Source organism: Panthera uncia, assembly GCF_023721935.1.
Source record: "Panthera uncia isolate 11264 chromosome E2 unlocalized genomic scaffold, Puncia_PCG_1.0 HiC_scaffold_19, whole genome shotgun sequence".
NCBI classification, from domain to species: domain Eukaryota; kingdom Metazoa; phylum Chordata; class Mammalia; order Carnivora; family Felidae; genus Panthera; species Panthera uncia.
Genome location: NW_026057588.1, coordinates 24,774,065 through 24,797,663, shown reverse-complemented (window position 1 = coordinate 24,797,663; position 23,599 = coordinate 24,774,065). Strand labels below are relative to the sequence as shown.

The 23,599-nt window shown below is 44.0% G+C and overlaps 1 long non-coding RNA gene across 2 annotated transcripts in view; it reads right to left on the bottom strand.

Moving 5' to 3' along the window:
* LOC125915157 (uncharacterized) overlaps positions 1 to 16,650 on the bottom strand; it is a 47,088-nt gene extending 30,438 nt beyond the window's left edge. For both annotated transcript variants that reach the window (XR_007455586.1, XR_007455584.1), the window contains exon 1: positions 16,421 to 16,650. This is a non-coding gene — a long non-coding RNA (uncharacterized LOC125915157). The remainder of the gene's footprint in view (positions 1 to 16,420) is intronic.
* Between the last annotated feature and the right edge of the window lie 6,949 nt (positions 16,651 to 23,599).

The following is a 23,599-nucleotide window of genomic DNA, read 5'->3' as shown; positions in this document are numbered from 1 at the left end:
TTCTAGCTACTTTGATCAATATTTTAGAAAGTTCAGCAGTTTTCTTCCATAACCTTTGTATTTAAAGTCTGAACTCCAAAAACTAGTGGTAAAGATGGAGATTTTTAAGTGACTCATGTTCAGCCCATTCTGACCATCCATCATTCAACAAATGTCTGGTGAGCTCTGCTTTGTGCCCGACACTGTGCTGGTGAGAAGTGTTCTATAGTGGACAAAATAGCCATTCCACTAACCTCCATTACTTCATCATTCAGCAGAGGGGAGGAGTTCAGCAAATAGGCCCCCAAATAAAATTAAATTCTCAAATTGGGATATGTGCTATGAAGAAACAAAATGATCCCATTTGAGGAGGAGAGGTTAGAAAAAATGTATTTGAGCAAGACATGTAAGCTGAGACCTGAGGATGTGCAGGAGATGGACAGGCAGGGCGGGAGGAGAGGGATGTGCATGGTGAGGAGATCTTTCCAGAGGGGGACACGTGTGAAATCCCTGAGGAAAGACAGATCTTGGTCTGTTCAAGGCCCTGGGAGCCAGCCAGTGTGGCTGGAGTAGAGAAGACACCAGAAGGAAGGGTGGCCAGCTGCCTCTGATGGACAAGGAATGTTGGTTAAGCAGGGTCTCCTCTGAGGTGGGGGTGGAGCAGCCCCATGCCCATAAGCAGCAGTTGTTAGGGAGTCACTAAGGTACAATGTGAACCATCCTAATCTGGATGTCATGATGCCAGGTTCTGAGGAAAACCACTTAGCACTATGGCAGGGGTTAAATGAGAGAAGGAGGGAGAACACAGAGCAAAGGTCTTGCATATAGGAAGCACTCAATAAATGGTGGCCTCAGCTCTCTCGTGCAGAGTAATGGTAAGTTCCTTCCTTTTCTTGGGTCACAGAGTCTATAATTAAAGAAATGGAGCAAATGTCTTGAAAGGTCCCTTCCTGTAGAATTTGGGTGGGGAGTTTGCACACTTGGAGGGAGGCAGCCCATCTGGATTTCAGGGTCTCTTCCTGGGTGGAGATGGTACATGCTTCAGACTCCTAAACCCAGGCCTGTCTGTCCCATCTCTTCTCCCAAGCACCACAGGTCCAGATGCCTGGCTGACTTGCTGGATGCTGGCTGGGCCCTGACTTGATCCAGGGGTCTCAGTAGTTAGCAAAGCATTAGTGACAGGACCCTGCTAGGTCAACAAAACTGCCCTGGGACCTTTGTCACTGGTGCCCATCAAAGCATCCTCAAATTAAGAATAAGTAACATGTACCTGACTTCCCCTCAATCCACCCTGACCTCTCACTTCACTCCCCACTGCAAGACTGTCTCCAAATTTCTAACCCCAAGTAGCTAAGTATAGTGGCTAAGAGCTACCACACAGTCCAAAGGACTTGGGTTTGAATCTCACATGTGATCTGGGGTAAGTTTCTTCTCTGAGTCCATTTCCTCATCTGGAAAGTGGGGATTACAATATCACCAGTGTTTTTGGGGGGGTCGCCTGAGATAAAACACACAGACTGTGTAGCATGGTGCCCGACTTACTGAACATTTTCAATATGGGCTAGTTGTTAACATCATTGAATTATTATTTGAAAAATTATTGTCATAGTCAGTAACAGAATGACTTCATATAAGAACAGTGAAACTAAGGGGCACCTAGATGGCTCAGTCAGTTGAGCAATTGACTTGGACTCAGGTCATGAACTTGCAGTTGTGGGTTCGAGCCCCACAACAGGCTCTGTGCTGGCAGCTCAGAGCCTGGAACCTGCTTTGGATTCAGTGTCTTCCTCTCCCTCTGTTCCTCTCCTGCTCACACTCTGTCTCTTTCTCTCTCTTTCTCAAAAATAAGTAAAGACTAAAAAAAATTAAGGGGTGCCTGGGTGGCTTAGTTGGTTAAGCATCTGACTTCAGGTTATGATCTCCTGGTTTGTGAGTTCGAGCCCTGCGTCAGGCTCTGTGTTGATAGCTTGCTCAGAGCCTGGAGGCTGCTCCGGATTCTGTCTCCTTTTCACTCTGCCTCTCCCCCACTCACACTGTCTGTCTCTCTCAAAAATAAACAAACATTAAAAAATTTTTTTAAATTAAAAAAAAAGAACAGTGAAACGGAGAGCAAAGTAGGGGCTCAAGTCAGATACTCAGCTCGTCCCAGGTCCCCAAAGTTTAGATCATCAAAGACAGAAAGAAAAGCAGAAAGAGCCTCAGGCTGGCTGGGCAGGAGGAAGCAGCAAGGCAAAGGCATCCTGGCAGCACCTGGGAAATGTCATAGGTGCCTCCCACAGTTTGGGGAGTGGGTCAGAGCCCCACCATGGCCTCCTGAGTCTCAGGCATGGCTCAGGAGCAGGAGGAACACTCTGGAAGCCCAGTCTCCTGTGTGAGCTGACTGCATGGCTGCAAGGCTACCGTTTGTCTGTAGCCTCCCTCTGACCACACTCCAACCCTCTCCAACAAGAAGCCCTTTACACAATCAAGCTGGACATGTCAACTAAGCTTAAGGAATGACTTTTAAGCTGTCCCAAAATTGGAAAACTAGGGAATTCATAGATTTCCATATGATAAGTAATGTTGACAGGTTTGGGCACCAGATTTTTTTCTAAGTACTTGATAAGAATAGACTAGTTTAATTTTCATCCCCTCTGAGGCAGGGCTGTATCAGTAGACCTATGTTACAGATGATGGCTGGATGTGGAGACACCTGCCCCACGTCACTCAGCTGGTACCTGCAAGTCAGATCTGCTTGACTGAAACCTACCACACTAGAGTAAATAAAATAGCTTATGGCCTCTGTGCCAGCCCATTTGGGCTTTATGCCACCACACTCAGACCCAGGAATGCTCAGCTGGCACAGTCAGGACTTCCACACCACCAGCTTGGCTCCAGACCCCACACATGGTGCCAGGCTGCCTCTCAAAGGGACCCACATAACAAAAACCAAATCTTCTTTGATGTCCCTTCTGATTCAAGAGTCAGGGAATCCCAGCCAGAACTGAGTTCTCCTGGGGCTGTACTTAGCAGCATAGGCTTTGAAAATATACAGAGCTGAGTTCCAATCCTGCCTCCTCCATCTCCTGAGACAAATCACCCAGCCTAGTTTTCAGTAAGAGTACCTACTTCCTATTGCTTAACCAATGCCTGACACATAGTAAGTGCTCAGAGCTCTGCCCATTGCCAAGAAAGCCAGGAGCAACAACCTTCTCACCCAAGCCTAAGCCGCAGGCAGCTTTCCAAAAGTGACCTCCAACAGGTTTCCTTGGCAATATGACCACATTATCCCAACTTACTAGCCATCCATGGCTAAGAGTTTGCATCTTGTGACCAGTAGGCTCAGATCTATGTCCTGAAGACATCCACTGTTTTTGCCTTAATTGACTGAAATACATTTATTTGAGCCACATCCATCCACATCCAGGCCAGGAGTCTATCCCAAAAACTGAAGGAAACAGAAAGGATTCACCCAGGAGCCACAACCAGGGACCCGAGCAAACAGCCTGACCCTCAAGCAAATTACAAGACCCTTTCCTTCCCTTGTGTCTTCATAACTGTTTAAGTGCATCAGTAATGGAAGAAACGTTCGTTCCTGGCTCAGGTAAAAGCAAAGCCTGAGAAAACCCTTGAATTATCCAAGTGGCCTGGGGCATTCTTCTGGCTCTCTGTCCATTTTGTTCTGGGCTCCCCACTGTCTTCGGTAGAGGCAACACCTGTCCCTTTACACTTAACTTACAGTTACCATTCACTTAGCATTTCTTCCAGAGTGTCAGAGTTATGAACTCCTGACACTCAGGGTGTAAGGAAAGCCTCTTCTCATAAAAAAAAAAAAAAAAAAAAAAAAAAGACTGAAAATCTTAGGATGGCTCACATGGAACAGTGTGAGCAGCAGAAGGGAACATTGCTTCAGACTGAGAATTCTCCCAGATGTGGTGCAGGGACAATGTCTTACTGAGATTACTTGTTTTGAAAAACAGCTTTGGCCCTATGCATCAGCACTTCTGTATCTCTTGGGTAAATTCCTAGCAGTGCTATTGCTGGGTCATAGGGTAGATCTATTTTTAATTTTTTGAGGAATCTGCACACTGTTTTCCAGAGCAGCTGGTACCGCAATGTTTATAGCAGCACTTTCAACAATAGCTAAATTATGGAAAGAGCCTAAATGTCCATCAACTGATGAATGGATAAAGAAGATGTGGTTTATATATACAATGGAATACAACCTGGCAATGAGAAAGAATGAAATCTGGCCATTTGCAGCAACATAGGTGGAACTGGATGGTATTATGCTAAGTGAAACAAGTCAGGCAGAGAAAGACAGTTACCATATGTTTTCACTCATATGTGGATCCTGAGAAACTTAACAGAATACCATGGGGGAGGGGAAGGGGGGAAAAGTTACAGAGAGGGAGGGAGGCAAACCATAAGAGACTTAAATACTGAGAAAAAACTGAGGGTTGATGGGGGGAGGGGAGAGGGGAAAGTGGATAATGGGCATTGAGGAAGGCATCTGTTGGGATAAGCATTGGGTATTGTATAGAAACCAATCTGACAATAAATTATATTTAATATAAGGATAAATAAGTAAATAAATAAATAAAATATTGGACACGCCAAAAAAAAAAAAACAAATTAACAAAAAAAAAAAAAAAAAGAAAAAGAAAAACAGCTTTTAGATGGGGTGACTGGGTGACTCAGTAGGTTTAGTGTCTGATTCCTGATTTTGGCTCAGGTCATGATCTCATGTTTCATGAGTGTGAGTCCTCCATTGGGTTCTATGCTGACAGTGTGGAGCATGCTTGGGATTTTCTCTTTTTCCCTCTCTCTCTGCCCCTCTCCCATTCTCTCTCTGTCTCTCTCTGTCTCTCTCTGTCTCTGTCTCTCTCTCTTTCTAAATAAATAAATAAATAAATAAACTTAAAAATTTTAAAATTAAAAAAAAAAATAACTTTGGGGCACCTGGGTGGCTCAGTCAGTTAAGTAACTGACTCTTGATTTCAGCTCAGGTCATGATCTGAAGGTCGTGAGATTCAGCCTCACAATGGGCTCCATACTGGGCATGGAGTTTGCTTAAAATTCTCTCTCTCCTTCTCCATCCCTCACTCTCGTGCTCTCTCTTTCACTCTCTGTTTAAAAAAAAGGCTATATTGAGGTATAATTGTTTTACAAAGAGCCACACATATTTAATATGCACAATTTGATGAGTTTGTAAATATGCAAACATCTATGTTACCGCCACCACAATGAAGGGAATAGGCATATCCAATACCTCCAAAGTGTCCTTTTGTCCTTTTGTGGGTTTATTTTTGTTTTTGTGTTTGATTTGTGGTATGAACATTTAACATGAGATCTACCCTTTCAACAAATTTTGAAGTGCATCATATTGTATTATTACCTATAGACATTGTGTTGTACAACAGATATCTAGAACTTATTCATCTTGCTTAACTCAAATTTTATAGTCATTGAACATCTCCCCATTTCCCCTTGTCTGCAGCCTCTGGCAATCACCATTCTGTTCTCTGCTTTTATGAATTTGACTATGTTAGATATCCCTTATGTATAAGTGAAACCATGCAGGATTTGTCCTTCTGTGACTGGTTTATTTCACTGCCACTTTTGAAAGGTCCATCAAGATATTGGCAGTCATACAAATAAAATAATTTAATAGTCTTTTTTTAAGACTTCCATAGACTAATACTGAAGATTACCTTTTCAAAGTTCTTTGAGAGCTATTGAAACTTCCACTGACTCCTTCAGGCAAGCACCTCCCCAAAGGGAGATGCCTCTGGTGCCTCTGTCCTAACAATTTCTGCATGTATGACATTGCATCTCAGCTGCTCCTGTGTGTCCTTTCTCTCCATTAGAGCAGAGCTAAGAACAGAGGCTGTGTCTTTTTGCAGATGGCACCAGGCACGTAGGTGCTCAGAAAATGTTTGTGGGGACAGGGATAAACTACAACCACCATATGCACATTATCTCTAGCACACAAGAGGTCTGCAGTTGGTATTGTTTTTAGCCAGTTTATGGAAAAGTAAACAGGAAGGGAGAGACTAAGTGGCTTTGTGGGGACACAAAACTGAAATGTGTTACTGGGGCTGAAACACATGTGTGTCTAAGCTCCTGCTTTATGTTCCCTCCAGGGTATTGATCTACTCTCATAATGAAGTCAGAGAAGGCCTGCTCTCTTCAAGTGTGCCCATTCTTCAGGTTAATAATGAGAGGTCCAGAGATATGCAAATTAATAGCTAATAAGAAACATGATCAGGAAATGGCACCCAGGGTAATGACACCTTCCCATGCTGGCAACATCAGGACTCTACACCTTTCTTCCTGAACCCTGCACCTGCTGCTCCCTCTTCCCAGACCTCACTCACTAGCTCATGTGCATACACACTCACCTGGCCCTAGCTGCATCCTTATGACCTGTTATGAGCTAAATGTTTGTGACCTCTCCAAATCTATATATTAAATCTTATATCTCCAGTGTGATAGATTTTGGAGATGAAGTTTTGGGGAAGTAATTAGGTCATGAGATGAAGCCCCCACATGAGATTAGTGCCCTTATGAGAAGACACACAAGATATCTTATTCTCTCTCTCTCTCTCCTTATGCCATGAGAGGATACAAGAGAGATGGCCATCTGAAAACCAGAAAGAGGGTTCTTGTTAAGAACCTGAACATGATGGCATCTTGACCTCAGACTTCCAGCCTCAGAACTGTGAAAGAGAGATGTTTGTTGTTTTCAAAATGTTTAAGGCACACATGCTATGGTATTCTCTCTTAGTAGCTGCAACTGATCAAGATATGACCAAGAATTATCTTAAGCCCCCCCTTTTGGTCCCTCCTGGGTCACCTCAATCACACTCCTGAATGACTTAGGTCTCCTCTGCAATTGTTGGAGCACTGTCATCCTCCCCACCTTGCCATGAGCCAGAGGGCAGGGCCTATGCCACATATGTCTTTTGTGGAGTCCCATGAATGACCAACTTGCTATTGCAGATGACTGACCCAGAGCACAATGTTCCTCCAGTAGGTCTACCTTCTCACTCTCTTCTTGACCCTTGGCTTAACTAAACCAACATATTAAATTGAAACACTGGTCGATTGTTTTTATAGCTTAGCCCAAACTTAAGAGAACCTAGCATTCTCATACACCAGTCTTGGGAATGAATACTGGCCTGGCTTTTCTGAAGGAGAATTTGATGCTTCAGCTACACCTGCCTTGGAAATGTACATGACTTTGACTATGATTTTTCTTCTAGAAATGTATTTGCACATTAATTGATGCTGTCCCCCAAGATTTATGTTTGAGGACAGTCTAGGCAGTATTGTTTCCAACAATAACAAAAAAGAATTATGGTAAAATAATTTTCCAACAATAGTAGAATTAAGTCAAACAATTGTGGTTGATCTACATAAGGAAACCCTCTACATACAACCTTGTGTGCTGTGTTATAGAGGTATACCTATGGATGTGGGAAAATTCTCATTATACAGCGTGAATTGTTCTTTTGAGTATATCATAGTGCATAATACATATTTAAAAAGCAAATACAAAGAAAAAGAGCAAGTTAAAATATACCAAGCTTTTAACAATGCTAATTTCTGCACTGTGGCACTATTGAGTGTTTTTTTCTTTTCTTTCTACTTTTCTGTATGTTCTAAATTTACTACAAGGAAATATTTGGGGGTGCATGGGAAATGACATCTATTGTACTTTACCTAAAAGTTACCTAAAAAGAGGCTTTCCTTTGAATAATTTTTGGATAATCTGTCTTTATAAAAACATGTAATTGAGGCAGAACAAAAAGACACAGAGACAGAAACAAAAGCAGCCATGATCTGCCTGCCCAGACAAGCCCTGTTGACCACAGTAAACTTTTATAATCAGAAATCCAAAAGTTACTTCCTTCCGTCCTAAACTCCTATCTCCATGTGGTCAGCTGACCTAGTCAGGGCTGGTCTAGGTTGTGGCACAGATGGCCAGTTGCCCACCCAATATCTATTCTCCCTCTGCCTTAGTAGGAGACTCCAATTTTATTCTGGAGTCAATGTGCCCAGCCAGCAGGACCCTTATTTCCTAACCTTCCTTGCAAATCGCAATGGCCAGTGGGCTTCCCACAGACATGTCATATGGGGTGTAGAGACACCCCCCCCTCCTTTGAGCAGGTGACAGCTGACAAAATGCCCTTTTGCCACCCTCCCCTTCTGCTTCCTGGTGGTAATGTAGCTGTGATAGTGGGGGCCCTGGGGCCCTTCTGGACTGAAGGCAATCTTGATGAAAACCACACTGCAGAGGCTGGTGGAAGGGAAAGAGCCCAGAGTCTGGTACCTTAGTGATGGCACAGCCGCCACACTAGCCCTAGACTGCCCATGTCCAGACTCCTTTCATAAGTGAGGGAAACACTTGCTCTGCCTTGCTCCAGAGCTATTAAGTCTGTGCCCTGTTACAAGTCTCAGAAAGTGCCCTTCAGAAACTCACTCAGCTGTTAATGAAATAAGACCACACAGTCGGTCCAGCATTGTTCCTGTGTGCACACCTCCCTCCTGCAGGAACCCCAGTGAGCAGAAGTGTTGTTGTGGGGCGAGGACACCTCCAGCTCCCCAGCACTGTCTAGTAAACATTGTTACAGGAGGGAGAATCTTATCTGACTCTGGGTGGGACGGGGGAAGGGGATGGGAAGATAGCTTCCAAGGGGAGTCAAATACGCATACACATCTTTATATTCTTCTGTGGTCTGCTTGCCATTTTAATAATATTTTTCAAATGCTAATTTGGTGTAAGTCGTGCTGGTACATGTAGCTCACAACTACTGACCAATTAATCTAGGCAGACAGGAGGTTGAGTACTTATGAGGGGACTTGTCAGACCTTATGAAAGCAACACCACAGTAACTAGAGGCACCATGGCACCCCTCCCTCATGACGAAGTCTGGCACAGCCCACAGAGCTGCACCTCACAGCCAATGGCCTTTGCAAAGCTCTGGGGTTCTGAATGCAGCCCAGACGGTGGTCTCCAGGAGATCGTAGGGCCCTGAAAACTTGTCACAGACATGCTGTCGCATGACACCTTTCTGAGATCTGGCACCTCAAATGTTCTGCCCTGTGGCATTTTCAGACCTCTGCTCCATGAGCAAGCACCACAGTCCTCCGCACCTGGCCCTAGGGGAATGGGCACAGAGAATCTTGCAATGCCAGGGTTTGGGGAAGGACCTTCATGTGCATATGAGTTTGCTAGAGCTGCCACAACAGAGGACCACAGACTGGGTGGTTTCGACAACAGAAATGTATTGTCTCACAATTCTGGGAGCTGGAAGTCTGATGTCAAGGTGTCCCCTGGGCTGTTTCCTTCTGAGCACCATGAGGGAAGGGTCTGCTCCTGACCTCTGTCTTTGATTTGTAGATGGCCTTCTCCCCATGTCTTCCTCTGTGTGTGTCTGTTTCCAAGTTTCCCATTTTTATAAGGTCACCAGTCATGATGATGTCATCTTAACTTGGTTACCACAATAAAGACCCTATCACCAAATAAGGTCATATTCTGAGGGGGTTAAGATATATGAGTTCTGGGGAAAAATAATTCAACCTGTAACTCCATTCTTCAAGTTTGTGGGGGGGTGGGTCACAACAGGAGCTATGAAGGTAACATAAATGAGTGATCCCCACACAGGTGGGAACTTGTGTCAAAAAAACATCAGACAGGCACAGTGTCAGCCCCAGGCAAAGGTAACTGTTGGGCACCTTCTGTTTGCCCCTCCAGCCCCCTCCTCACCTTTCTCCACTCTATTCTGTGTCCAGCAGGCTAGCTTTTATGGGCTGCACCTGAAGGCTCCCTGGCCCTGTTTCTTTCAGAAGGTTCGGCCAATGCTGTAGAACACAGCAACCACTGTGTTGCATATTAGAGTCCTCCAGAGAAAAAGAACCAGCAGGATATATACAGATATACATAAGCAGAGATTTATTATAGGAATTGGCTCACACAGTTATGGAGGCCAAGAAATCCTATGATCTGCCATCTGCAAGCTGGAGACCCAGGAAAGATAGTGGTGCAGTTCAGTCCAAGTCCAAAGGCCTGAGAACGAGGGGAGCCAATGGTGTAAGTTCTAGACGAAGTCCAAAAGCCAGGCACATCAATATCCAAGGGCATAAGATGGATGCCCCATCACATGCAGAGAGTGAATTCACTCTTTCTCTGCCTTTTTGTTCTATTCAAGCTCACCTGCACAGGGTGGGAGGTGGTATTCTCTACTCAGGATACTGATTCAAAGGTTAATCTCTTTGGAAACACTCTCATTGACACACCCAGAAATAATGTTTTACCAGCTATCAGGGCATCTCTTAGCCTGGTCAAGCTGACTCAAAATTAAGCATCACAAGTAGCTATTTAAATTTAATTTCAAATTACTTGAAATTAAAATTTTACATTTCAGTTCCTCTGTCACGCTAGTCACATTTCAAGTGCTCGATAGCCACAAGTGATTGGTTGCTATGGTTTTGAACAGTGCAGATATATAGTGTTACCATCATCACAGACAGGTCTATTGGGCAGCACTGGTTCAGACATGAGAAGCCCCAGGAGTCGATATAGAAGTTGGGAGGGGAATAGACAAGATGTCTGTTCCCCAGCTTCTTTCCTGCCAGGTTGCCTGAGGCTGGCTGTGATTCTGTTGAGGCCACATCCCTTACCAGGGAGCACTTTCCTACAACTATTCTCTCTGGCTTGCCGTTACTGCTCCCTCCCTTTGTGCCTTCAACCTTGGGGTGCTTATAGCTCCCCACTGCCCTGGAGTGCAGTACCGCCCCTTGCTGGTTTCCCTGACACTAGACCCATGCCTTTACCTGAATCTATCTATATACCCTGTCTAATCAGTTACCTGTTCCTGTAACAAGGCCACACCCTATTGTATTGCCCAGAACAGTGTTGTCGATTCTTCTCATTTTGCAAGAAAAGCTGTAAATCTAGATTTTTATATGAAATCTACAACTTGAACATAGCAACCATCTCAAAAACAATTTCCAAACATTATGTATGCAAAGCAAAACTCATCTACTTCTGAGTGTGGTCCATAATTAGCCACCTAAGCTGGTGGTTACCCACTGTGTTTGAGCAAGCCCCCTCCCCACTGGTTTTAGGATGTCTTGTGATGTCCTCTGGGTAACTACCATTTTCCTATCTCTCTTTTTCTCTCTGTGTGTCTGAAAGGAATATCACTTTCCGATCTCCAACTGTGATGTGCTCTCTGCCTTTCCTTGGTATGGTAGCTACCTATTATCATAGTGGCTTGAAACACAAACATTTCTTATCCCACAGTCTGTGGGTCAGGAATCACACACAGCTGTGTTGAGTCTGGCTCAGGGCCTCTCATAATCTGACATCCAGGTGTCAGTCCAGGACTGTGGTCATCTCAAGGTTCTATTTGGAAGGATCCACTTCCAAGTTCACCCATGTAGTTGTTGGCAGGATTCTGCTAGGCTGTTGGACCAGGGGCTTTGGTTTCTTGTTGCCTGCCCACCAGCATGTGAACCTCTACCCAGGGAGGCTCACAATATAGCAGCTGGTTTTGCCAGAGCAACGAGCAGGAAGAGCCAAGCAGAGAGTGAGAGTGTGGTATCAACCCTAATCTTGGAAGTGACATCCAATCACATTTGCTGTATTCTATTGATTAAGAAGTCCCTAGGTTCAGCCAACACTCTAGAGTGGGGGATGACACAAGATTGTACAATCTAGGAGGGGATCACTGAGGACACTCTCAGAAAGCTGCCTGGGATATGTATTCTGCAGGTGAGGAAATAAAACTGGGTTATAATTTAAAAGTGAATTGGGGTAAGATAGGACCACCAGAAACTGGGGAACCCCAAGATATCTAAGCCAGGCCTGCCAGAAAATAATTCCCGAGATCTTCATAAAATTTCTTTCTATGTTGCCAAATATCCCTGTCTTTTTGTTCACTCTATTCTCTGCCTAAAATTAATCTCTACTTCTCAACATATTCTTTTTCAAGACCCAACTCAGATGCCTCCTTCTGTGAAAGCCTTCCTGACCCTCCCAGACAGAAAGGTTGACTCATCTGGTTTCCCCTAACATCACTGACATAAAGCATGTTCACATCTATCATCTTATCTTGCCTCATTTGAGCCTTACAACAACCCAGTAAATGGCTAAATATTGTTATCCCCATTTACATCAAGGAAAACTGAGGCACAGAAAGATCAAGACTCAAGATCAAGATCACACAGGTAGTAAGTAGAAGATTTAGGACTTGAACTAAGGTCTTCAGACTTCAAGGTCTATTTTTTTTTCTGTTTTCTCTGTAGCATTTAACATGTCTGTAGCTTTATTCATTTGTTTATTCAAAAATAATTTACTGAGGTGATCTGGGCTGCCCCGCACAGAACACAGGCTGGGTCCTCCCTCTAATCCACTCTACCCAGATATCTTCCCTCATTCCTTTGCTTTGCTTAGCCAAACTCTGGCAATCCTTTAGGCCAAATTCAAGTCATTCCTCCTCCATGAAGCCTTCGCTGACTCCTTCAACCCACAGAATGCTGGACTTGGAAGTAACTTCAGACCAACACTTTCATTTTATCTTAGGGAAGCTATGGTCTCCAAAAGGAACACAGTATGTCACACAGAAGGTCCCTTTTATGCTGAGTACACTCTACGTGCCTAGCCCAGATCCCATTGTTGGGACAGACACATCCAACTCTTGACTGCTGGGAATCCCAGCTTCTGCAGACTCCTGGTGTACCCTTTTGGGGATCATCCTCAACTGCAGAGAACTGCCTCACCCAGGGTTAAGCCTGTTCCATGTCCAGTGACTGGCTGATGCAGTGGTACAAAGGCACCTCCTTGCCTCTAATTGGACAACTCTGAAGCATCACCCTACTCCAGAGCTCCCTATAGGACCAGCTTTACCCCTGCCCCCTCCTGTTTCCCTCACCTCCTTATAGGTATTATCTCCTAAGAACACTGCCCAAAGATCCTTCCACACACATTTCTCCAACTTTTTAGGGGCCCAGTCTCTTAAAGACACAATTATTATTACTAATATAAATAAGAATGGTAATAAGTTACTGAACAATACTGTAAAAAAAAGCTAACATTTGTTGAGTGCCAGGACCTCTATTTCTTCCTCACGTAAACGTAAAAGAAAGGTTTTATTATTATACTCATTTACCAGATAGAGAGGTGAAAGTTTTTGTTATGTTTTTCACATCTTATAAGTAAAAGGTGGGGTTGGGATTCTTATTCAGGGCTTCAAGTTCTGGAGCCAAGCTCTTAACCACCTCACTGTCACTTGGTGATTATTCTATATACACATCACCTTTCTTAGCTGTAAGATCTTTGAAGACACATATCAGGTGAAGACTGTGTCACCAGGCAGACAGCAGGTACTCAATAAATGCTTGTTGGTAAGTGTCCATTGATGGATGAATGGATAAAGAAGTTGTAGTGTTTATATACAATAGAATAATACTCAGCTGTAAGGAAGAAGGAAATCCTGCCATTTGCAACAATGCGGATGGAACTTAAGGGCATTTTGCTAAATGAAATAAGTCAGACAGAGAAACACAAAGACTGTATAATCTCACTTATATATTAGATGTAAAAAAGGAAAAAAAAACAACAAAGCCATAGAAAAGGTGATCAAATTTGTGGTTACCAAAGGCAGGAGTTGCAGGGAGAAAGAATAAGAGGAATGTGGTGTAAAAGAACAAACTTCCAGTTATAAGATAAATAAGTATGAGGAGGTCATGTACAACACAACAACTATAGTTATCACAGCTGTATGGTATATATGAAAATTGTTAGGAGAGTAAATCCTAAGAGCCCTCATCACAAGGAATATTTTTTCTTCTTCTTGCTTTTTCTTTTTATTATGTCTATTTGAGGTGATGGATGTTAACTAAATGTATGGTGGTAATAATTTAAAAACATATGTAAGTCAAACCATTGTGCTGTACACCTTAAGCTTATACACTGATGTATGTTAATTATATCTCAATAAAACTGGAAAAAATTAAAATTAAAACATTAAAAAACATTTTTAAATGCTGGTCAGCTAAATGGCTGGTAGGTTGCTTTGTGAACATGCCAAAATCAGGTCAGTAGCACAATGTGCAGGGACAGTCTTCAGGACTTCAAAATTATGGCTGAGGGTTCCCGCTCTTACACCTGCCTCTCTGCTATTTACTTGCAGACATTTAAAGGTCAGGGTGGTAATGTTCAGCCATGAACTTTTCACTTCTACCAGGATCATAGGCATTAAAGAAGCAGGTGTGTGTGTGTGCATGTGTGTGTGCATGTGTGTATGTGTGATCACGCATGTGTGATGGGGGCAGCTGGCTCTGAGTGAGGCAGCTGCTATCACACCCTCTTCTGGGTTTACTCCAGAGTATCTGTTCTCTCCAAGCAGGTTTGGCAGGACTACAGTGTATTTGGGAATCTTCTGTCAAGGGAGCTAGCTGCTTTGGGTCTCTGTGGGAACTCTAAATCCATGTCTGCTACATCACCAGGTCTCTGAGCTCCGATAGCCATTAGCTGCCTATAAGCCATCCAATCTGACAGCGAATTTTGATCTTTCTTTAAACCACTTAATTAATTATTTCAGGCAAGTCTTAACTTCATAACTAGACCAAACTCCCTCTAGCAGGCAGCAGTGACTTCATTGTCTACACATCATCTACCCAGCCTCCAGCTGGGTGCTGGACACATGAGAGCTGCTCAAGGGAAAGTTGAGGACTGAGGAAGGAGTCAGATGCCTACATCCCCAGGGCAGCTCACAAGACCCAGCCCTGGCAATGGCCCCATGATCCTGCCTCTGGACCATGGCATGGGGTGGTGAAGGGAAAGAGGGAACACAGGAGAAAGGCTACTCCTCAGGAGCATTCTCTATTAGTGGTGAATTTGTAACAAATTTAAGGTATGGGGTTGTCATGACTAATTGTTAAGAATGTGACAAAAAGACATGAGAGGAAGCAACATGAACATCATAGTCTGGCCCATCAGATATGTCAATGTCCTGCCTCTTAGCCCTCCAGAGCATTTGCGTCACAGCACTAGAGTCTGAACTCCTCACTCTGGTCTAAAAAGGTGGGGTTTCCAGTCCTTTACATGTTACCTACCTCTCATTCCAAAAATAAAACACTTTGAAAAAAGAAATAAAAATGAGAAAACTCAAAATCAGGTAGTGGAGACAGACTAGTAATCATACATTAGTGAATAACAGTAAATGCAATGATAAAATGTTGATGTAGCTTTTTGGGCTCTTGAAGAAGTGTACCTAGCTTGGGTGGAAAGGTCAGGACAAACTTATTGGAGGAAGAGATATCTTGATTGACTCTTAAAAGAAGAGTAGAATTGAGGGCTGCTGTCTTCCACATCATTTAGCTGTCCAAAAAGAAGATCCAGAAAAAGAGTTTATAGGTCTATTGTGGCCTCTTGGGACACTTAAAGGCTGATGCCATATGCTCACAGCAGAAGTGGCACATCCCCATATACCCCACGGGTGTTTAGTTATAAGGGGAAATAGTAGGACAGTTACAAAGCTAGTCCAAGCTGGGTGCAGTTAAAAGGGGCATTTGCAGAAATCATTTCTTAATTAACATCATGGCCTTCCTGCCCATTTCAGATCTCCAGCGATGTACAAAGCTGGGTAAGGCCTCCCAGGCTTTGATTCCTCAAGTTTATCTTTTAAGCCCCTCATTTCTGTTGGGTGAGATGAAATCTCTAAATTCCAACTTCACAGAGACCCACCAATCCCCTCCCCACCCCCATTCCTTAGCAACCTCTCAGAATGAGTGTTCTTTTAAAAGAGACAAGGTCCTTGCTGACATCTCTCTTTAGAGAGCTCCATCAAAATCCTGCATTTGCCCAGTGTCCTTTCCTTGGCCACTGGTAACCAAGGAAACAAGATACTATGGTAACACTGGGAGGAGAGAAAGGGAGGCATCCAGAGTTCTTGCTCACTCTCTCTCCTCTCTCCTGGAATCAAGGCAGTTACCAGGGCAGAGAGAACATCTGTTCTCAGCTTCCTGGGAGAGAGCACCAGGACACCCACATTGGTGGCTTAATAGCTGACACTCAGAGCTTCCCATTCCCCAACTTGAAGACTGGTGCCCCAGGGCCCCCCAAAACAATGTGCTTTCCCAGGACTGAGGCTCAGCCCTCTCTAGAACTTATAATATAATGCGTAAAATACCAGATGTAAGGGATGCATAAATGTTTATTCAAGTGAGTGAGCAAAATAGAGATCGGGATCATGTATAAGCAAAGCCCTAAACATATTTGAAATTATGATGTATAACAAAATTACCAAGTGTTTGCACAATTTTTAACAGTGTTGGATTTATCTCTTGATTTCACCCTGCTTTTCTGCCTCCTTGTTCAGTGCCTCCCACCCCACCGACTCTATCTCTGCTTCTCAGATGCCCTATCCCTGTATTTTTCTCTGGTTACCTGCCTCTCCCTCTGAGGCTGCAGTCCTGCTTCTTTCTGTCTCACTCTCCCTCCTCCTTCCTTCTGACCTGCAGTTCACTTGTCACTCTCAGGATGGAGTGGCTTACAGAGAAAGATGCCCTGTGTTCTGGTGCCGGCTCAGCCCCTGCCAGTCCACTCTGTATAGAACGCTGTGTTCACTCTCGGACCTCACCATAGACAGGCCTTATGTGGGGCACCTTGGGGTGAGGCTTGAAGGAGGCCCAAACATTACAAACTGTGATATGTGCGATGATGTCATAATCCCAGTGCAGTCCTCAGGAGCAATAGAGAAACCTACCTTTTTGCCTCCAATCCTTTGCTGATTGAATCTTATTTTACAACCTTAAGAATTCTCCATAGAATTTTAAAATCTTTTCTTCTGATTCCTATGTTAAATCCTGCTCCACAGGAACTGCTTTTATAATTTTTCAGCATTGACTCCCTTCCTTAGAACAGTGTGGTGTCTGAACTGCTTTGATCACACACCCCTATCGATCAAAATATTTCAAACGTGTACCTCCTAGTATAAGTGCACGTATGTATTTATAAAGCACATGCATGTACTACTGTACTAATATTTTGTGCATGATAAATATACACCAAAAGGGGAATTTGAAAGGAAGTAAAAAAAATAAAAGGAAGTGATATATCTAAAAGGAAATAATATGTTATATCTTCTTGGGCCACCCTAAGGGACTGTCTGTACACCCCATGTTGCCTACTCAGTCCCTTTTGATAACTGAGAACCTTGCTTTGCCTCTTATGTCAGTGATTTAGGGTTCCCAGAGAACCTAGGGAAGATTGTTGAAGGACCAGAACATGATAGAATTTCTTTGTCAGGGAGGGTATTCATTTCCTGAGGCTGCTGTGACAAAGGACCACAGACTGGGCAGCTGTAACAACAGAAATGCTTTGTTTCATGGTTTTGGAGCCTGGAAGTCTGAGGTCAAGGTGTTGGAAGGTTTGATTTCCTCTGATGGCTGAGATGTATAACCTGTTACATGCCTCTTTCCCAGCTTCTGGTGGTTTGTGGGCCAGTTTTGGCATTCCCTGACTTGTGGGTGCATCACCCTGAGCTCTGCCTCCCATCCTCACATGGCATTCTCTCTGGGTACATGCCTGTCTCTATGTCCAAATCTTCCTTTTTTATAAGGATGCAGGTATACTGGAGGAGAGCCTACTTTAATGATCTCCTCTTAACTTTATGATCCTGACTTACGTCTAATTTCCAAATAAGCTTACTGTTGTAGAATAGATTATGTCCTTTTGAAAATCTGCATGTTGAACCCCTAACTCCCAATGTGACTGTATTGAAGATATGGACTTTAAATAAGTAAGGTTAAGCGAGGCTATGATTAGTTGGGCACTCGTCCAGTATGACGGGTGTCCTCACAAGAAGAGGAAGAGACGCCAAGAGTGTAGATACAGAGGAAAGGCTATGTGAGGACACAGTGAGAAGGTGGTCACCTGCAAGCTAAAGAGAGAAGCCTCAGAAGGAACCAGTCCTGCTAACCCCTTGATCTTGGACTTGTAGCCTCCAGAAACATGAGGATAAATTCCTCTTGTTTAGTTCTGCCAGTCTGTGCTATTTCATTGCATCAGCCCTAGCAGACTAACACAGGCACAGTGAGGAGGGGGACACAATTTAATCCATGACAAGGGGCTAATGGTACATTGGATAACAAGCCAGGGCCTTTACACTGAGTTGTGGGCATGAAGCTTCTCCAGGGTGGGCAAGTTGGGACAGCCATGAGAAGCAGGAAAGAGTACTCTTTGCCAAGCTGCCTTCTACCAGTGGGCAGGATGGCCTATATCTGAGAGTTGAGATCACCAGGCTGCAGGTCTACTCATGGGCATGGGGCTCTGGTCAGCCACTACTTCTGCAAAAGTCTCCATTCACCAAAGCAGCCTCATGCTATCTTCTATTCTGAGGTTCCCAACACAGTTAGTAGCTGTTATTTGTAGAAGAGACTGTGCTCTGAAAATCTATAGTGTCTGCATTTGAAACAGCGACACGGCCCGGCTGCTCCTAAAGGAACAAGGACACACCCTCCCAACTCCTGATTGAAAGGAAGCCAGATCGTGGTGTTTGTTTCCTAAACAAGAATTGAACGTTTGTCACTTGTGCTATTTAATTATGACCCAAGAGGTTTGCTAACATGCACATTCTGTCTGCGGTGCCTGTTTAATTTTGGTATTAAAGACACGGTCTCTATTAGTTACCAAGTAACAAGTGTTTAAACCTCAATAAATAACATTTTTAATAATAAGGTTCTGAAATGCATAGATCACATCTCCCTGTTCATTCTCTAAGAAAAACATTTTAATTATCTATTGACACATATTGCACATGGAACAACCTTCTTTTTAAAAGATAAATGGGTTTATAGGCGAGTCGGGTTAATTAAAAGCCAGTGGAGTATTACAAGTGTATTTACGGGGGAATATTCACTGTAGGAGAGGAATGGCTCCTACACAGTTGTCAGAATTCTGTAAATGTATTGTTTAATAACCACTCGGCCTTAATTATAGTGAGATGGTGAGAGTTTAAATCTAAGCTAAGTGTGCATCCCAGTTATCTCTTCTAAATGGCTTCTCCTCCGTGTCATAGATTCTCCAGGTCAGGCCACGCTGAGGCACGAGCTGATGACCTGGGTAATTGCTGACCGGAAACTTCCCAGGACCACAGACCTGTCATGAACAAGTGCCCACTGTGATCCTGGACACCAAGAGGAAAGGTTCAGATTCAATCCCAAGGCGAGACCAGTTCTGAGAAAGGCCTAGAAGTTGAAGTGCAACGTCCTTATCATGCTACTCAAGGGTTTTCACCTTTGAGATGCTACCAGCTTTTCACCCCCCACACCACTCACCTCTAACCCTAAACTCCAGAGTGTGTCTTACCAGCTCCATTTCCCCCTGCCACAGAGAACAGCTGTTCTCTCAGCTTGATCCCATGGGAAGGATGAACAGTCTGATCTACAGTGATAACACAGCATGAACAAGAAAAACACTTTGTTGTTCAAGTCATGAAGATTGGGGACTGTTTGTTATTCCAGCATAACATACCCCATTCTGACTCATACACTTCCCTTCACCAATCCCAGAGTCTGGCCTGGAGAAGACACTCTCCAAATGCTTGACAGTGAATAAATATATGAGTCTTCCAATAAATCTTCCCTTTCTTCTCTGGAGTATTATCTGATTATCTGATCCTGGAGAATCACCTCCAGACTTCTGAGGGACTTTAAGGATCTCTCCTGTGTGGTGTGAGCATGAAGAGCCAGCCCTGAGCTGAGAAGCTTGAATTCTGGATCATACTCATAACCTACTGAAATGCAATGATCCAGGGGTGCCTGGGTGGCTTAGTCACTTGAGTATCTGACTCTTGATTTTGGCTCAGGTCATGTTCTCACAGTTTGTGGGATTGAGCTCTGCATTGGGCTCTGTGCTGACAGAGAGTGGAGACTGGTTTGGATTTTCTCTTTCCCTGTTTCTCTGCCCCTCCCCTGCTCTCTCTCTCTCTCTCTCTCTCTCTCTCAAAATAAATAAATCAGCATTTAAAAACACACAAAAAAAATAAAATAAAATGTACCAATTCATGGTTATTACTATAAGCAAATTGGCAATTATGAAGGGTTTGGGGAAAAAATTACAGGAAGAAATGTACCACTGAAACAAATATCCACGTTTTTGTGCTTGTGTCTGTGTGTATGTGCTTGTGTGTGTCTGTATGTGTGTGTGTATGTATGTATTTATGTGTGTGTGTGCATGTATGTTGGCCTTCTCATGACCCATTCTCTTGTTTCTGGTAATGGCTCTCCAATTTTTCTTTGGGGGACCAGCTCCCAACCCCACTCTCAGGTGTTGTGGTTTGGGTGGCATCAACCATACTCCAAGTTCTAGGAGTAGCTATAATGGGCCTAGGTCACAAAACAAGGTAATGATAAAGTCAGACCCAGACCAAAGTCTCCTAATCTTGGGCATGATTCACTCACTTTACATCTGTCTGGTGAACCTGTGCTGTGAGCCAGGGCTAGGTTCTGGGAATACAGCAGTGAGAAAACCAGATGAACACTCTGCTTTCAGAGGGCTCAGATACAATCCAGTGCTCTTTCTATCATGACACTCTCCCTCTTTCTCTACCTAAAAACCATCCTCCCATCCTCCCCCTGACCCATCCAGATGCCCCCTCTTCCCAAATACCTCTGCTGACTACTCCAACCATCACTGACTTTCCTCTGTATCCTGAATTCCTTCTGCCACAGAACCCAGCACATGAATAGAAGTTGGACAAGTCACCCATGGGAGTGGCCAGCTAGGGACAAGGGATACATGGCTCAGAAGAGGAGGGACTAGGAGATGACTGGCAGGATGCTCCTTCATGGCACCCCACAAATCCCACTGAAGCTGGAGCTGCCTCACTCATGGATGGCCCAGGGCAGTTGATGAACTAACCCCTTCTGACCCTAGATTGGGGAGTTTCTAGCTTGCCCCTCCAACCATTCAACCTCTGAGCTAACATCTGGCTCCCCACCTTCAGGGAAGGAAAACAGAGAGATCTAGAAGTGACAGGGCCTTAACCACTCAGTTGGAAACAAAGTCATTGGGAGCCACAGGAAGAAGGAATGGGCCCAGAAGCTGATTGCATTGCCCCTGGCAACCACACGTCCCAGCAGGTCGAGCCAATACCGCAACGCTCACTGGGATGTGGTTTCCTGAAGCTCACAAAAGAAATCTATATCATTCTCAGGAGCAACCAACCTTTCTGCAGGCAGCATGTCCCCAGCAGTCTGTGGGAAGCTTAAAGGGACACAGAAATCCAACCCAGAAAGTAGCTAAGCCTCAGTCTGTAAACTATTAACCTAAAGGGAATATGGCATTTCATCTCTCACTGTCCCTCCCCCTCCCCCTCACCACCAACACCTCTCAGCCCCACAGCTGCAATGGCCTCCCAACTGAGATGTGATATTTGTTTTAGTCTCTCTCCTTTCTAATCCAGTCTAATAATAGTAACTGATGTTTATGGGGCACTCATTATATGCTAGACTATATACAAGATACTTTACAAGTATTAACTCATTTTATCCTCAGAAAACCCAGGCTTATGGGGTAGATATTATTAGTATCTCCATTTTTAAGCTGAAGAATCTGAAGGACAGAGCAGTTAAATAACTGGCCCAAAGTCACACAGTTCATCAGAGGTAGAAGTAGGCATTCTGGCCACCATCTTATACCACCCCTCACAGAGAACCCTCCCCATAGTTCCAATGGCTAAAGGCAAGAGCTTTGGAAATAGATCAATCAAGATCAAATTTTAATTCTAGCTCTGTGTCTTGGACAAGCTACCCAGCCTCTCTGATCCTCATTTTCCTCCTCTGTCATATGGAGATGAGGACAATAGTGCATATCTTATAAGATACTTGAGGGTTCAATTAGATGATCCCAGTGCTTTCAACTCCCAGTGACCATCCTACTCTGAGTTCCAGTAACACCAAATTATCCTGTTTCCCACATGTGCTTTGTATATCTCTGTTTCCTCTGACTGGTGTGTTATTTACCCTTTGAATCTGGCCAGCTCCTTCTCACCTCTCCAGTCTCAGATAAGTGTTGTCTCCTCTAAGAAGACTTCCCAGCTTTCCCATTCTGCACTGTCTCTTTAGAGCTCTCCCATAGCCTGCACCTTCGTACCATGTTCCTTATCATACTCGACTGTAACTGTCCATGGACATGTCTTCCTCTAGCCTGGATGATCTGCAAGGGTCATGACAGTGAGCTCCTCTCATCTTGAATGCACAGTGTCTTGCAAGGTACCTGGAATAAGTCAATAAATATTTTCTGTATGAACAAACGAAAATTTCTTTTTATTGATGCTTATATTCTTGCCTTGTCCCTTCTAATAGATGGCAAGTGTCTTGAAAGCGATAGCCATGCCTTATTATTTGTCTCTGAATTCCCCACTATGCCTGGTCCATAAAAGCTGACCTAGGACTAGGGTGATCCAAGTGAGGTGTCTAGGGGCAAGATGTAAGGAGCCTTCAACTCAGGTTGGTGTAAGTTCAGGGTGGGCTCAGAAAGTTCTCCATTCATGATATGTGACATAAATTGATGGTTAGTCCAACACTTGGGTTATAAATCTCCATCTCTGTCCTCAAGGAGCTCTCAGACTCATGATGATTTATATTCATCATCAAGGACTGACAGAGCCACACCTATCAGCTTTCTTTGGGCGCCTCTCTGGGGCCACTCCCATCATCTGACACTATGACATCTGGCCACCAATGAGCGAGGCTGTGAGAGGAAAGGGTGCTCTTGATGACCAAGGAAGTGTAATGGGCAACCCGTTGGGGGTGGGTTGACATCAGATAAGCAGAGAGGGAGACAAGAATATTCCAGGAAGAGAAGTGAATGAAGAAAACCAGAATTCCCAGTTCATCAGAAACTCATCTGATTAGAAACCAGCCTGTACATCAATGAGCACCACCAAAGAGATAACAATAACCCCTTGCCTTTGCATAAAGTCTGTTAAGTATTTTCCCATCTTTGCTTCACTTGACCTCTACAGAAGAAAAAAAACTTATAATTACTCCCATTTTAATAATGAAGGAACTAAGGCTAAGAAATCAAGTGGCTTGCTCAAGGCACACAGATAGTAAGGTTGGATTTGAGACCTTGCTTGTCTACTTGGCATTTCCCACCCTCATAACCTGGTAGTGATACCCATTGTCCAAGTATCCTACACCTTGTGTCACATTACACCTCCCATGGAGCATTAATGGGACTGGAGCTTCTTGTGACCTGGATTTGAGAGGCTTAAAGTATCTGGAATTGAAATCCTTCTCTCAAGCAACTGGAAAGAGTTCTAGGGGGACCAGGAGGAAAGTGGCTTGTTCCATTACTCTTGGCTTCTTGCCCAGTCTGGCAAATGGAATAACTAAGGCCTCCAAGGCAGTGTTTCGGCTTAAGTGAAAACAGCAATTCAAGGACTCTCTGACAAACAATGCAGCCAGCGTGTCATTGCTCTCTGATGTGTCATCCAGACCTCCATCCATTCAGCCCAGGGAGGATTGTGCCTGCTGCCTTTGCTGGTATGGATGGAAGAACAAAACAGGATGGATTAGCTAATCCCCTGCTGGTGGTGAGATGGGAGGATGAAATTCA